This window comes from Salmo trutta, chromosome 37, assembly GCF_901001165.1.
Source record: "Salmo trutta chromosome 37, fSalTru1.1, whole genome shotgun sequence".
Classification (NCBI taxonomy): Eukaryota; Metazoa; Chordata; class Actinopteri; order Salmoniformes; family Salmonidae; genus Salmo; species Salmo trutta.
This window is the reverse complement of record NC_042993.1, coordinates 873,977-891,027: the sequence shown is the minus strand read 5'-3', so window position 1 is coordinate 891,027 and position 17,051 is coordinate 873,977.

Genomic DNA, 17,051 nt, shown 5'->3' with positions numbered 1-17,051 from the left:
GATCACAGGTTCAGGGAGAAGGAGAGGATGGAGAGGGATCACAGGTTCAGGGAGAAGGAGAGGATGGAGAGGGATCACAGGTTCAGGGAGAAGGAGAGGATGGAGAGGGATCACAGGTTCAGGGAGAAGGAGAGGATGGAGAGGGATCACAGGTTCAGGGAGAAGGAGAGGATGAGGAGGATGACTCACTACGCTGGTCAGTAGACTCCTCGTGGTACTGAAGAGGAGGATTGTGGGGGTGAATAAGCTCTGATGCCCAGGAGGAACACAAGACAATAAACATGAATACAGTAACAGAACACTAACACATTCTACCCCTGAGAATAACCGGCAGGATGACTCGCTGTCTAAAGCACTTACAATGACTTACAGGACTTAACAGTAATGCACTGTTGCAATCTTCAATATCATCATTACTCTGTGGTACTCTATGGTATGCTATGATACTGTAAATACTATGGGGCTCTTTAATACACAGAATTACGCTGTGGTTCTCTTCAATACTCTGTGGTGCTGTTTAATACGGTCATTATTATGGTTCTCTTCAATACTCTATTATTCTAGTGAAAAGGAGTTTGGTCACATGATTACACTGACTGAATAGTGATAGGAGCAGCCTCACCAACATGTACTGTGACTGTTTAACACTGTAGCTGGTTAATGTCTGCTTTCACTGGGGAACACTGTTTCATCTGATCCTACTGCTGTCTGGTCACACTGACCTGATGCACAGCCAACACTATTCCATCCTGTCCTTAATGGATATCTGATATGCAAGTGTACTTTTTAAAACCCGGCTGGACCAAATGCTGCCAGATATATGAGAATGATGAACAAATGTAGATAGTTTTTCTAATTCATGAAATCAATATTCTGCTGAACGTGATGTCATAGTTATCATTGTTTTAGAAACCATATCTGACTGTTTGATTCCTGTTCTGCTGTATGTTCTCCTACTCGACTGTCTGCCACTACAGGTGCATGTATGGAGTTTGCTCTGATACCAATCCTCTCTCCACATTTTCACACACACACACTTTACACATTGTATTTCCTGCATCTGTGCACAACTTCTATGCAGTCCTTACAATTAATACTCAGAGAAGCTTGTGAAGATCTTAATCACTCTGCCTTAAAAGTTGTTTAAATGATTTTGTAATGCATGATTTTCAGTTGTACTTGTTCCGGTGTACTCTGGATAGATTTTCTAAATGATTTGTTTCTATTTCAGTGGTTTTGGGGAGATCTGAGAGCTTGTATTTTCATTCAGTGATATAGTAGTTACCACTGTAAGTGAAATTGCTGCAATGTTCATATATCTTCCAACTGTTCAGTTGGCTTGAAATATTTTGTATAGAGTATGGTACTCTAGTGTTTGTTATACCCTACACATACAGTACTTACTGTTTAGTATATATGAAGCACTAGACTACCATACTGTAAGGCTTTGTTGTAACTATGAGTACAGAAGGTGGTACATGATTACTGATTAGTCATTTTCCACTGTGAATTTCTACTTCACAATACCAATCTGTTTTCTATTGAATTAAATATTGCGTGGCAATCGAAGTCCAATATGTGTTTCATTGTCTTTCTGGCACAAGTTGAAACGACAGCCAATAACCCACCACTGTCAGCCTTCAATGGAATGGATTCTGTTTCTCTGTGTTATTTTCTTTGGAAGGAGAGTCCTCTTCAGCTGGAATGCAAATGGGTGTAGTTATACTTCATAAACCACATACACTACCGTTCAAAAGTTTGGGGTCACTTAGAAATGTCCTTGTTTTCCATGAAAACATACATGATATTAGTTGGAAAATTAATACGAAATATAGTCAAGATGTTGACAAGGTTATAAATAATGATTTTTAATTGAAATAATAATTGTCCTTCAAACTTTGCTTTTGTCAAACAATCCATCACAGCCTCGCAGACCTTTGGCATTCTAGTCAATTTGTTGAGGTAATCTGAAGAGATTTCACCCCATGCTTCCTGAAGCACCTCCCACAAGTTGGATTGGCTTGATGGGCACTTCTTACGTACCATACGGTCAAGCTGCTCCCACAACAGCTCAATAGGGTTGAAATCGGGTAACTGTGCTGGTCACTCCATTATAGACAGAATACCAGCTGACTGCTGCTTCCCTAAATAGTTATTGCATAGTTTGGAGCTGTGCTTTGGGTCATTGTCCTGTTGTAGGAGGAAATTGGCTCCAATTAAGCGCCATCCACAGGGTATGGCATGGCGTTGCAAAATGGAGTGATAGCCTTCCTTGTTCAAGATCCCTTTTACCCTGTACAAATCTCCCACTTTACCACCACCAAAGCACCCCCAGACCATCACATTGCCTCCACCATGCTTGACAGATGGCGTCAAGCACTCCTCCAGCATCTTTTCAGTTTTTCTGCGTCTCACGAATGTTCTTTGTGATCAGAACATCTCAAACTTAGATTTGTCTGTCCATAACACTTTTTTCCAATCTTCCTCTGTCCAGTGTCGGTGTTCTTTTGCCCATCTTAATATTTTATTTTTATTGGCCAGTCTGAGATACGGCTTTTCCTTTGCAACTCTGCCTAGAAAGTCAGCATCCCGGAGTCGCCTTGTCACTGTTGACGTTGAGACTGGTGTTTTGCGGGTACCATTTAATGAAGCTGCCAGTTGAGGACTTGTGAGGCGTCAGTTTCTCAAACTAGACACACTAATGTACTTGTCCTCTTGCTCAGTTGTGCACCGGGGCCTCCCACTACTCTTTCTATTCTGGTTAGAGCCTGTTTGCACTGTTCTGTGAAGGAAGTAGTACACAGCGTTGTATGAGATCTTCAGTTTCTTGGCAATTTCTCACATGGAATAACCTTCATTTCTCAGAACAAGAATAGACTGACGAGTTTCAGAAGAAAGTTATTTGTTTCTGGACATTTTGAGCATGTAATCGATCCCACAAATGCTGATGCTCCAGATACTCAACTAGTCTAAAGAAGGCCAGTTTTATTGCTTCTTTAATCAGGACAACAGTTTTCAGCTGTGCTAACATAATTGCAAAAGGGTTTTCTAATGATCAATTAGCCTTTTAAAATGATAAACTTGGATTAGCTAACAAATTGTGCCATTGGAACACAGGAGTGATGGTTGCTGATAATGGGGCTCTGTACACCTATGTAGATATTCCATAAAACATCTGCCGTTTCCAGCTACAATAGTCATTTACAACATTAACAGTGTCTACACTGTTTTTCTGATCAATTTGATGTTATTTTAATGGACAAAAAATGTGCTTTTCTTTCAAAAACAAGGAAATTCCTAAGTGACCCCAAACTTTGGAACGGTAGCGTATGTACAGTACCTCCTTTAATCTTCCTTACTTTAGAACTGTTCTGTTTTTCTTCCTCATCCTGACATCATTCCAAAACTCTTTCTGTGGAAGAGCAGCCCGCTCAAACAGAAAGCATTAGTCAGTGATGTGTCTTGCCAAAGTGTATCTATTGGACGGTTAAATAATTCAAGATATTCATTTCTGGCCACACACCTTTAGTTGATCCTTCTCTGGAAGTCTAGCCTTCACAAACAAAACATGCATGTACATGATTACTGATTAGTCATTTTCCACTGTGAATTTCTACTTCACAATACCAATCTGTTTTCTATTGAATTAAATATTGCGTGGCAATCGAAGTCCAATATGTGTTTCATTGTCTTTCTGGCACAAGTTGAAACGACAGCCAATAACCCACCACTGTCATCCTTCAATGGAATGGATTCTGTTTCTCTGTGTTATTTTCTTTGGAAGGAGAGTCCTCTTCAGCTGGAATGCAAATGGACGTAGTTATAAACTCAGCAAAAAAAGAAACGGCCCTTTTTCAGGACCCTGTCTTTCAAAGATAATTCGTAAAAATCCAAATAACTTCACAGATCTTCATTGTAAAGGGTTTAAACACTGTTTCCCATGCTTGTTCAATCGAACCATAAACAATTAATGAACATGCACCTGTGGAACAGTCGTTAAGACACTAACAGCTTACAGACGGTAGGCAATTAAGGTCACAGTTATGAAAACTTAGGACACTAAAGAGGCCTTTCTACGGACTCTGAAAAACAACAAAAGAAAGATTCCCATTGAGCATGTTTGGGACCTGTTGGATCGGAAGGTGAGGGCTAGGGCCATTCCCCCCAGAAATGTCCGGGAACTTGCAGGTGCCTTGAAGGAAGAGTGGGGTAACATCTCACAGCAAGAACTGGCAAATCTGGTACTTAATGTAGCTTGTGGCCACACCAGATACTGACTGTTACTTTTGATTTTGAACCCCCCTTTGTTCAGGGAAACATTATTCCATTTCTGTTAGTCACATGTCTGTGGAACTTGTTCAGTTTATGTATCAGTTTTTGAATCTTGTTATGTTCGTACAAATATTTACACATATTAAATTTGCTGAAAATAAACGCAGTTGACAGTGAGAGGACATTTCTTTTTTTGCTGAGTTTAACCATATGTGTAGAGTACCTCCTTTAAATCTTCCTTACTTAGAACTGTTCTGTTTTTCTTCCTCATCCTGACATCATTCCAAAACTCTTTCTGTGGAAGGAGCAGCCCGCTCAAACAGAAAGCATTAGTCAGTGATGTGTCTTACCAAAGTGTACTTATTGGGTGGTTGATTAATTACAGTAATTCCTTTCTAACCACAGTTGATCCTTCTCTGGAAGTCTAGCCTTCACAAACAAAACATCACCGTCTATGTTTAGCTAGGTACCCCACCTTACTACACTGGTAAAGCACTTCATTGTTGTTATGGCTCTTCTGTTGCAATGGGTCATTACTCTGTCTGTGTCAGTGGGCTGTCTATAATCTCCTTGTCTTCAACATCCTGTAAAGAAACAAACATTTGACAGTCATTCATCCTCTCTATGGTTATCTTTGTCATTCACCTGTGTTTGCTATGTCAATTCTGTCATATTTAATAGAATGATGACATGGTTGGATACTGAATGCCCCCCCCACCTACCTCCAGTCCCCTCACTGCCTCTCTATTTAGATACCTCTACCCCCCCACCTACCTCCAGTCCCCTCACTGCCTCTCTATTTAGATACCTCTACCCCCCACCTACCTCCAGTCCCCTCACTGCCTCTCTATTTAGATACCTCTACCCCCCCACCTACCTCCAGTCCCCTCACTGCCTCTCTATTTAGATACCTCTACCCCCCCACCTACCTCCAGTCCCCTCACTGCCTCTCTATTTAGATACCTCTACCCCCCCACCTACCTCCAGTCCCCTCACTGCCTCTCTATTTAGATACCTCTACCCCCCCACCTACCTCCAGTCCCCTCACTGCCTCTCTATTTAGATACCTCTACCTCCCCACCTACCTCCAGTCCCCTCACTGCCTCTCTATTTAGATACCTCTACCCCCCCACCTACCTCCAGTCCCCTCACTGCCTCTCTATTTAGATACCTCTACCCCCCCACCTACCTCCAGTCCCCTCACTGCCTCTCTATTTAGATACCTCTACCCCCCCACCTACCTCCAGTCCCCTCACTGCCTCTCTATTTAGATACCTCTACCCCCCCACCTACCTCCAGTCCCCTCACTGCCTCTCTATTTAGATACCTCTACCCCCCACCTACCTCCTGTCCCCTCACTGCCTCTCTATTTAGATAACTCTACCCCCCCACCTACCTCCAGTCCCCTCACTGCCTCTCTATTTAGATACCTCTACCCCCCACCTACCTCCAGTCCCCTCACTGCCTCTCTATTTAGATACCTCTACCCCCCCACCTACCTCCAGTCCCCTCACTGCCTCTCTATTTAGATACCTCTACCCCCCCCACCTACCTCCAGTCCCCTCACTGCCTCTCTATTTAGATACCTCTACCCCCCCACCTACCTCCAGTCCCCTCACTGCCTCTCTATTTAGATATCTCTACCCCCCACCTACCTCCAGTCCCCTCACTGCCTCTCTATTTAGATACCTCTACCCCCCCACCTACCTCCAGTCCCCTCACTGCCTCTCTATTTAGATACCTCTACCCCCCATCTACCTCCAGTCCCCTCACTGCCTCTCTATTTAGATACCTCTACCCCCCCCACCTACCTCCAGTCCCCTCACTGCCTCTCTATTTAGATACCTCTACCCCCCCACCTACCTCCAGTCCCCTCACTGCCTCTCTATTTAGATACCTCTACCCCCCCACCTACCTCCAGTCCCCTCTCTGCCTCTCTATTTAGATACCTCTACCCCCCCACCTACCTCCTGTCTCCTCACTGCCTCTCTATTTAGATACCTCTACCCCCCACCTACCTCCAGTCCCCTCACTGCCTCTCTATTTAGATACCTCTACCCCCCACCTACCTCCAGTCCCCTCACTGCCTCTCTATTTAGATACCTCTACCTCCCCACCTACCTCCAGTCCCCTCACTGCCTCTCTATTTAGATACCTCTACCCCCCACCTACCTCCAGTCCCCTCACTGCCTCTCTATTTAGATACCTCTACCCCCCCACCTACCTCCAGTCCCCTCACTGCCTCTCTATTTAGATACCTCTACCCCCCCACCTACCTCCAGTCCCCTCACTGCCTCTCTATTTAGATACCTCTACCCCCCCACCTACCTCCAGTCCCCTCACTGCCTCTCCATTTAGATACCTCTACCCCCCCACCTACCTCCAGTCCCCTCACTGCCTCTCTATTTAGATACCTCTACCCCCCCACCTACCTCCAGTCCCCTCACTGCCTCTCTATTTAGATACCTCTACCCCCCACCTACCTCCAGTCCCCTCACTGCCTCTCTATTTAGATACCTCTACCCCCCACCTACCTCCAGTCCCCTCACTGCCTCTCTATTTAGATACCTCTACCCCCCACCTACCTCCAGTCCCCTCACTGCCTCTCTATTTAGATACCTCTACCCCCCCACCTACCTCCTGTCCCCTCACTGCCTCTCTATTTAGATACCTCTACCCCCCCCACCTACCTCCTGTCCCCTCACTGCCTCTCTATTTAGATACCTCTACCCCCCCCACCTACCTCCAGTCCCCTCACTGCCTCTCTATTTAGATACCTCTACCCCCCCACCTACCTCCAGTCCCCTCACTGCCTCTCTATTTAGATACCTCTACCCCCCACCTACCTCCTGTCCCCTCACTGCCTCTCTATTTAGATACCTCTACCCCCCCACCTACCTCCTGTCCCCTCACTGCCTCTCTATTTAGATACCTCTACCCCCCCCACCTACCTCCAGTCCCCTCACTGCCTCTCTATTTAGATACCTCTACCCCCCACCTACCTCCAGTCCCCTCACTGCCTCTCTATTTAGATACCTCTACCCCCCACCTACCTCCAGTCCCCTCACTGCCTCTCTATTTAGATACCTCTACCCCCCCACCTACCTCCAGTCCCCTCACTGCCTCTCTATTTAGATACCTCTACCCCCCACCTACCTCCAGTCCCCTCACTGCCTCTCTATTTAGATACCTCTACCCCCCCCACCTACCTCCTGTCCCCTCACTGCCTCTCTATTTAGATACCTCTACCCCCCCACCTACCTCCTGTCCCCTCACTGCCTCTCTATTTAGATACCTCTACCCCCCCCACCTACCTCCAGTCCCCTCACTGCCTCTCTATTTAGATACCTCTACCCCCCACCTACCTCCAGTCCCCTCACTGCCTCTCTATTTAGATACCTCTACCTCCCCACCTACCTCCAGTCCCCTCACTGCCTCTCTATTTAGATACCTCTACCCCGCACCTACCTCCAGTCCCCTCACTGCCTCTCTATTTAGATACCTCTACCCCCCCACCTACCTCCAGTCCCCTCACTGCCTCTCTATTTAGATACCTCTACCCCCCCACCTACCTCCAGTCCCCTCACTGCCTCTCTATTTAGATACCTCTACCCCCACCTACCTCCAGTCCCCTCACTGCCTCTCCATTTAGATACCTCTACCCCCCCACCTACCTCCAGTCCCCTCACTGCCTCTCTATTTAGATACCTCTACCCCCCCACCTACCTCCAGTCCCCTCACTGCCTCTCTATTTAGATACCTCTACCCCCCCACCTACCTCCAGTCCCCTCACTGCCTCTCTATTTAGATACCTCTACCCCCACCTACCTCCAGTCCCCTCACTGCCTCTCCATTTAGATACCTCTACCCCCCCACCTACCTCCAGTCCCCTCACTGCCTCTCTATTTAGATACCTCTACCCCCCACCTACCTCCAGTCCCCTCACTGCCTCTCTATTTAGATACCTCTACCCCCCCACCTACCTTCAGTCCCCTCACTGCCTCTCTATTTAGATACCTCTACCCCCCCACCTACCTCCTGTCTCCTCACTGCCTCTCTATTTAGATACCTCTACCCCCCCACCTACCTCCAGTCCCCTCACTGCCTCTCTATTTAGATACCTCTACCTCCCCACCTACCTCCAGTCCCCTCACTGCCTCTCTATTTAGATACCTCTACCCCCACCTACCTCCAGTCCCCTCACTGCCTCTCTATTTAGATACCTCTACCTCCCCACCTACCTCCAGTCCCCTCACTGCCTCTCTATTTAGATACCTCTACCCCCCACCTACCTCCAGTCCCCTCACTGCCTCTCTATTTAGATACCTCTACCCCCCACCTACCTCCAGTCCCCTCACTGCCTCTCTATTTAGATACCTCTACCCCCCCACCTACCTCCAGTCCCCTCACTGCCTCTCTATTTAGATACCTCTACCCCCCACCTACCTCCAGTCCCCTCACTGCCTCTCTATTTAGATACCTCTACCCCCCACCTACCTCCAGTCCCCTCACTGCCTCTCTATTTAGATACCTCTACCCCCCACCTACCTCCAGTCCCCTCACTGCCTCTCTATTTAGATACCTCTACCCCCCACCTACCTCCAGTCCCCTCACTGCCTCTCTATTTAGATACCTCTACCCCCCACCTACCTCCAGTCCCCTCACTGCCTCTCTATTTAGATACCTCTACCTCCCCACCTACCTCCAGTCCCCTCACTGCCTCTCTATTTAGATACCTCTACCCCCCACCTACCTCCAGTCCCCTCACTGCCTCTCTATTTAGATACCTCTACCCCCCACCTACCTCCAGTCCCCTCACTGCCTCTCTATTTAGATACCTCTACCCCCCCCCACCTACCTCCTGTCCCCTCACTGCCTCTCTATTTAGATACCTCTACCCCCCCCACCTACCTCCTGTCCCCTCACTGCCTCTCTATTTATATACCTCTACCCCCCCCACCTACCTCCAGTCCCCTCACTTTCTCTCTATTTAGATACCTCTACCCCCCCACCTACCTCCAGTCCCCTCACTGCCTCTCTATTTAGATACCTCTACCCCCCCACCTACCTCCAGTCCCCTCACTGCCTCTCTATTTAGATACCTCTACCCCCCCACCTACCTCCTGTCTCCTCACTGCCTCTCTATTTAGATACCTCTACCCCCCACCTACCTCCAGTCCCCTCACTGCCTCTCTATTTAGATACCTCTACCCCCCACCTACCTCCAGTCCCCTCACTGCCTCTCTATTTAGATACCTCTACCCCCCAAGTACCTCCTGTCCCCTCACTGCCTCTCTATTTAGATACCTCTACCCCCCCACCTACCTCCAGTCCCCTCACTGCCTCTCTATTTAGATACCTCTACCCCCCCACCTACCTCCAGTCCCCTCACTGCCTCTCTATTTAGATACCTCTACCCCCCCACCTACCTCCAGTCCCCTCACTGCCTCTCTATTTAGATACCTCTACCTCCCCACCTACCTCCAGTCCCCTCACTGCCTCTCTATTTAGATAACTCTACCCCCCCACCTACCTCCAGTCCCCTCACTGCCTCTCTATTTAGATACCTCTACCCCCCCACCTACCTCCAGTCCCCTCACTGCCTCTCTATTTAGATACCTCTACCCCCCCACCTACCTCCAGTCCCCTCACTGCCTCTCTATTTAGATACCTCTACCCCCCCACCTACCTCCAGTCCCCTCACTGCCTCTCTATTTAGATACCTCTACCCCCCACCTACCTCCAGTCCCCTCACTGCCTCTCTATTTAGATACCTCTACCCCCCCACCTACCTTCAGTCCCCTCACTGCCTCTCTATTTAGATACCTCTACCCCCCCACCTACCTCCAGTCCCCTCACTGCCTCTCTATTTAGATACCTCTACCCCCCACCTACCTCCTGTCCCCTCACTGCCTCTCTATTTAGATACCTCTACCCCCCCACCTACCTCCAGTCCCCTCACTGCCTCTCTATTTAGATACCTCTACCCCCCCACCTACCTCCAGTCCCCTCACTGCCTCTCTATTTAGATACCTCTACCCCCACCTACCTCCAGTCCCCTCACTGCCTCTCTATTTAGATACCTCTACCTCCCCACCTACCTCCAGTCCCCTCACTGCCTCTCTATTTAGATACCTCTACCCCCCACCTACCTCCAGTCCCCTCACTGCCTCTCTATTTAGATACCTCTACCTCCCCACCTACCTCCAGTCCCCTCACTGCCTCTCTATTTAGATACCTCTACCCCCCCACCTACCTCCAGTCCCCTCACTGCCTCTCTATTTAGATACCTCTACCCCCCACCTACCTCCAGTCCCCTCACTGCCTCTCTATTTAGATACCTCTACCCCCCACCTACCTCCAGTCCCCTCACTGCCTCTCTATTTAGATACCTCTACCTCCCACCACACACACCACACCCTTATTGTTGTGTGTTACAAACAGCCTTTCATGTGGGGAAGTAGAGCGTGTAGATCCAGTCCTGTTGATGTATTTATAGAACCCACTGTACAGTCCTGTGTGTTTCTCTATCAATGTCTGAACTTGTATCCCTTGTGGCAGAGAGGTGCTTTGATCCTGTTAGATACTGTGGGGAGGGAGGGAGTGGGAGTCTGTCTCCCTAAAAGCTGTACTCTCAGCCTTGTGTTATTTAGGCCTTCCATCAGGTGTGTGTTCCAAAAGGCTCTTTTCCAGCTTCTACCCCCAAGCCATAAGACTGCTGAACAAAGAATCATATGGTCACCCGGACTTTTTATTTTAGCTTATTTAGTCAATATTTTCTTAACTTTATTTTTCTTAACTGCATTGTTGGTTAAGGGTTTGTAAGTAAGTATTTCAGGGTAAGGTCTACACCTGTTGTATTCGGTGCATGTGACAAATAAAATGTGATTTGTGTGTGTGTGTGTGTGTGTGTGTGTGTGTGTGTGTGTGTGTGTGTGTGTGTGGCATCCACGTGTTTTATAGAGGTGAAACGGGTCAATTAACCTTTGACAATTAACCGCTCACTCATCTCTGCTAAAGCACTGATGCTCACTGGCCCATACACATACACACGTTGCATACATAAACCCTGATGATGTTCACCAGGGGAGGCTGCTGAGGGGAGGATGACTCATAATAATGGCCGGCATGGAATGGTATAAAACACAGGGCTTTCATGTGTTTGATACCATTCCATTTACTCCATGAACATCACAGTTCTCTGATTGGCAGATAAGGCCATGCAGGCGTGTAAAGCAAATAGAGCACAGATAGAGGCAGCATTACTGCAGACGCCAAACTCTCTTTACCTTTCATAGTATTCAGTTGGAATTAGCTTTGTAATAAACTTGCCACACTTTGTTTTTCTGGTTTTCAGGGCAGATACCCAACTCCCACTGTTTTCTGTTCAGCTAGGTTTGCAATGAAAACAGGGATTTACTGTAAGTTAGTTGGTTTGATGGATGTCTTCTGTTCTGTGTACCACTCCCAACAACTACTGAAGCAACAGCTACTGAGAAAGGACTGATTGGATGGTGTGAGAATGACCAGGACTGAACAGGAGTATGCTAGTACTGCGATACCAACGTATCTGTGTTGTCCTGGTCGAACGTTGTTCTAAAGAACCGGTTATATTGGAGTTGTGGGAAAGACGGCCAGTTGGTTTTAATGATCAGTGTTAGCTGAATAGGGTCAGTATGGAGGGGTATTGTTTTCTTGTTTAATCATAGATAGCCTATCATCCCAGGACACTACAGCATATTGATTTGTAGGGTAGCAGATAACCTAGAGGTTAGAGCGTTGGGCCAGTAACCGAAAGGTTGCGGGTTAGAATACTCGAGCCGACAAGGTGAAAAAGTTGCCAATGTGCCCTTGAGCAAGGCACTTAACCCTTATTTGCTCCAAAGGTGCTGTACTACTGTGGCTGACCCTGTAAAACAACACATTTCACTCCACCGTATGCGACAATAATACTTTGCTATTGAATATCCAGAGATAAGACAAGAACTCCCTGTATATCTGTACACATAGTATTCTTCAAGGACAAGAATGAGCTACAATTACTATCTGTTATAGTGAGACGACTCAAGGGCATTCTCTGTGTGAAGAATGTTTTTGTTTTCTCAGATGTTCTACATCTTTTGTGTGACTGAATATCAAGCGTTATGAAAGGAAGTTTAGTTTTTGCATGTAACTGGGAATACATTTCCTTTTCCAAACTCTTTACTTTGAGTTACTACATCCCAGTTCTATCTGTGATACATTTTTCATGTTTCCACACTTTTTCTGTAATAATAATTGATTATTAATTTATATGTTTGTGTTCTCTAGTATTTTGCACAAAGCACTTTGCAATAGTGTTTCCATACCAGTAGTCTGTATGTACAGTACTCTATGTCCTGCCAGTATTCCAGTTTTTCCTGATGGTAAACCAGTCAATATTGACAGTACAGTGGAACACTGGGCTGTCCCCACCTGTGGTTATGGAATGCAATGTTTCCCAAACAATATTTGTATAGAAATCCTCCGCAGGGTGTGTTCGTGTTGTGTAAGTGGGCTATGTTGTGCCGTAACATTCTCCATAGGGGAGTGATATATACAGTACCTGCTAGATCACTACAGATATTCACATTTCAATATTCTCATGTGACATAATGCAAATATTTCCACCACTACATTTGAATGGATTTTGAAAGATATAACCAGATAATCTGGGGGAAGTGTAAACTAGCTGTCGTGTGAGTGGTCGGGATCAGATAGTGTTACTGTAGTGTAACGGCTGTCGTGAGAGTGGTCGGGATCAGATAGTGTTACTGTAGTGTAACGGCTGTCGTGTGAGTGGTCGGGATCGGATAGTGTTACTGTAGTGTAACGGCTGTCGTGTGAGTGGTCGGGATCAGATAGTGTTACTGTAGTGTAACGGCTGTCGTGTGAGTGGTCGGGATCGGATAGTGTTACTGTAGTGTAACGGCTGTCGTGTGAGTGGTCGGAATCGGATAGTGTTACTGTAGTGTAACGGCTGTGGTGTGAGTGGTCGGGATCGGATAGTGTTACTGTAGTGTAACGGCTGTCGTGTGAGTGGTCGGGATCAGATAGTGTTACTGTAGTGTAACGGCTGTCGTGTGAGTGGTCGGGATCGGATAGTGTTACTGTAGTGTAACGGCTGTCGTGTGAGTGGTCGGAATCGGATAGTGTTACTGTAGTGTAACGGCTGTGGTGTGAGTGGTCGGGATCGGATAGTGCTACTGTAGTGTAACGGCTGTCGTGGGAGTGGTCGGGATCAGATAGTGTTACTGTAGTGTAATGGCTGTCATGTGAGTGGTCGGGATCAGATAGTGTTACTGTAGTGTAACGGCTGTCGTGTGAGTGGTCGGGATCAGATAGTGTTACTGTAGTGTAACGGCTGTCGTGTGAGTGGTCGGGATCGGATAGTGTTACTGTAGTGTAACGGCTGTCGTGTGAGTGGTCGGAATCGGATAGTGTTACTGTAGTGTAACGGCTGTGGTGTGAGTGGTCGGGATCGGATAGTGCTACTGTAGTGTAACGGCTGTCGTGGGAGTGGTCGGGATCAGATAGTGTTACTGTAGTGTAACGGCTGTCGTGTGAGTGGTCGGGATCAGATAGTGTTACTGTAGTGTAACGGCTGTCGTGTGAGTGGTCGGGATCCGATAGTGTTACTGTAGTGTAACGGCTGTCGTGTGAGTGGTCGGGATCAGATAGTGTTACTGTAGTGTAACGGCTGTCGTGTGAGTGGTCGGGATCGGATAGTGTTACTGTAGTGTAACGGCTGTCGTGTGAGTGGTCGGAATCGGATAGTGTTACTGTAGTGTAATGGCTGTCGTGTGAGTGGTCGGGATCGGATAGTGTTACTGTAGTGTAACGGCTGTCGTGGGAGTGGTCGGGATCAGATAGTGTTACTGTAGTGTAACGGCTGTCGTGTGAGAGGTCGGGATCGGATAGTGTTACTGTAGTGTAACGGCTGTCGTGTGAGTGGTCGGGATCGGATAGTGTTACTGTAGTGTAACGGCTGTCGTGTGAGTGGTCGGGATCGGATAGTGTTACTGTAGTGTAACGGCTGTCGTGTGAGTGGTCGGGATCGGATAGTGTTACTGTAGGTGTGAAAGAGAGGAGCAGAGGAGTGGATATCATCTGTTTCCTATCTCAGTCAACCCACTGTGTTCAGCACAGCATGTATTCTACCCTGCCAGAAGAACAGAAAGATTAGCCTATTCACCCTGATATATTTCTCTGTCATTTCCCCCTATCTGTGGCCATAAACTTGCCCATCAATCCTACTGTTCTAAGTTCATTGGCAAGTATTTGGGTTAGTCAATTATTGTTCTAAATTGACTGAAGTTGAACTGAGTTTCTCCCTGTTAAATGGCATGGATAGTGTGTTCTGCTAAATCATGTAATATGCATTGTTGAGAGCAGCAGGTCTCCTGTTGGACTGAATGACAGTCTGGATGAGAGATCTCTGATTCAGTGCTGTATAGGACTACTGGGTAGGAACAGGGGGATGTATGGAGAACAGTGACTCAGTGCTGTATAGGACTACTGGGTAGGAACAGGGGGATGTATGGAGAACAGTGACTCAGTGCTGTATAGGACTACTGGGTAGGAACAGGGGGATGTATGGAGAACAGTGACTCAGTGCTGTATAGGACTACTGGGTAGGAACAGGTGGATGTATGGAGAACAGTGACTCAGTGCTGTATAGGACTACTGGGTAGGAACAGGGGGATGTATGGAGAACAGTGACTCAGTACTGTATAGGACTACTGGGTAGGAACAGGGGGATGTATGGAGAACAGTGACTCAGTACTGTATAGGACTACTGGGTAGGAACAGGGGGATGTATGGAGAACAGTGACTCAGTGCTGTATAGGACTACTGGGTAGGAACAGGGGGATGTATGGAGAACAGTGACTCAGTGCTGTATAGGACTACTGGGTAGGAACAGGGGGATGTATGGAGAACAGTGACTCAGTACTGTATAGGACTACTGGGTAGGAACAGGGGGATGTATGGAGAACAGTGACTCAGTACTGTATAGGACTACTGGGTAGGAACAGGGGGATGTATGGAGAACAGTGACTCAGTGCTGTATAGGACTACTGGGTAGGAACAGGGGGATGTATGGAGAACAGTGACTCAGTGCTGTATAGGACTACTGGGTAGGAACAGGGGGATGTATGGAGAACAGTAACTCAGTGCTGTATAGGACTACTGGGTAGGAACAGGTGGGTGTATGGAGAACAGTGACTCAGTGCTGTATAGGACTACTGGGTAGGAACAGGGGGATGTATGGAGAACAGTGACTCAGTACTGTATAGGACTACTGGGTAGGAACAGGGGGATGTATGGAGAACAGTGACTCAGTGCTGTATAGGACTACTGGGTAGGAACAGGGGGATGTATGGAGAACAGTGACTCAGTGCTGTATAGGACTACTGGGTAGGAACAGGGGGATGTATGGAGAACAGTGACTCAGTGCTGTATAGGACTACTGGGTAGGAACAGGGGGATGTATGGAGAACAGTGACTCAGTGCTGTATAGGACTACTGGGTAGGAACAGGTGGATGTATGGAGAACAGTGACTCAGTGCTGTATAGGACTACTGGGTAGGAACAGGGGGATGTATGGAGAACAGTGACTCAGTGCTGTATAGGACTACTGGGTAGGAACAGGGGGATGTATGGAGAACAGTGACTCAGTACTGTATAGGACTACTGGGTAGGAACAGGGGGATGTATGGAGAACAGTGACTCAGTGCTGTATAGGACTACTGGGTAGGAACAGGGGGATGTATGGAGAACAGTGACTCAGTGCTGTATAGGACTACTGGGTAGGAACAGGGGGATGTATGGAGAACAGTGACTCAGTGCTGTATAGGACTACTGGGTAGGAACAGGTGGATGTATGGAGAACAGTGACTCAGTGCTGTATAGGACTACTGGGTTAGGAACAGGTGGATGTATGGAGAACAGTGATTCAGTGCTGTATAGGACTACTGGGTAGGAACAGGGGGATGTATGGAGAACAGTGACTCAGTGCTGTATAGGACTACTGGGTAGGAACAGGGGGATGTATGGAGAACAGTGACTCAGTACTGTATAGGACTACTGGGTAGGAACAGGTGGATGTATGGAGAACAGTGACTCAGTGCTGTATAGGACTACTGGGTAGGAACAGGGGGATGTATGGAGAACAGTGACTCAGTGCTGTATAGGACTACTGGGTAGGAACAGGTGGATGTATGGAGAACAGTGACTCAGTGCTGTATAGGACTACTGGGTAGGAACAGGTGGATGTATGGAGAACAGTGACTCAGTGCTGTATAGGACTACTGGGTAGGAACAGGGGGATGTATGGAGAACAGTGACTCAGTGCTGTATAGGACTACTGGGTAGGAACAGGGGGATGTATGGAGAACAGTGACTCAGGGTGACATATTCAGTGGTAGTCTGTCTCACTGTTCAAACTCCTGTTCATATCTGTGCTGCCTCGTCTCTGTGGTACTCACTCTGAGACCCTAGCTGTCTGGGTCTGTCCTCACTCTGAGACCCTAGCTGTCTGGGTCTGTCCTCACTGAGACCATAGCTGTCTGGGTCTGTCCTCACTCTGAGACCCTAGCTGTCTGGGTCTGTCCTCACTGAGACCATAGCTGTCTGGGTCTGTCCTCACTCTGAGACCCTAGCTGTCTGGGTCTGTCCTCACTCTGAGACCCTAGCTGTCTGGGTCTGTCCTCACTGAGACCATAGCTTTCTGGGTCTGTCCTCACTCTGAGACCCAAGCT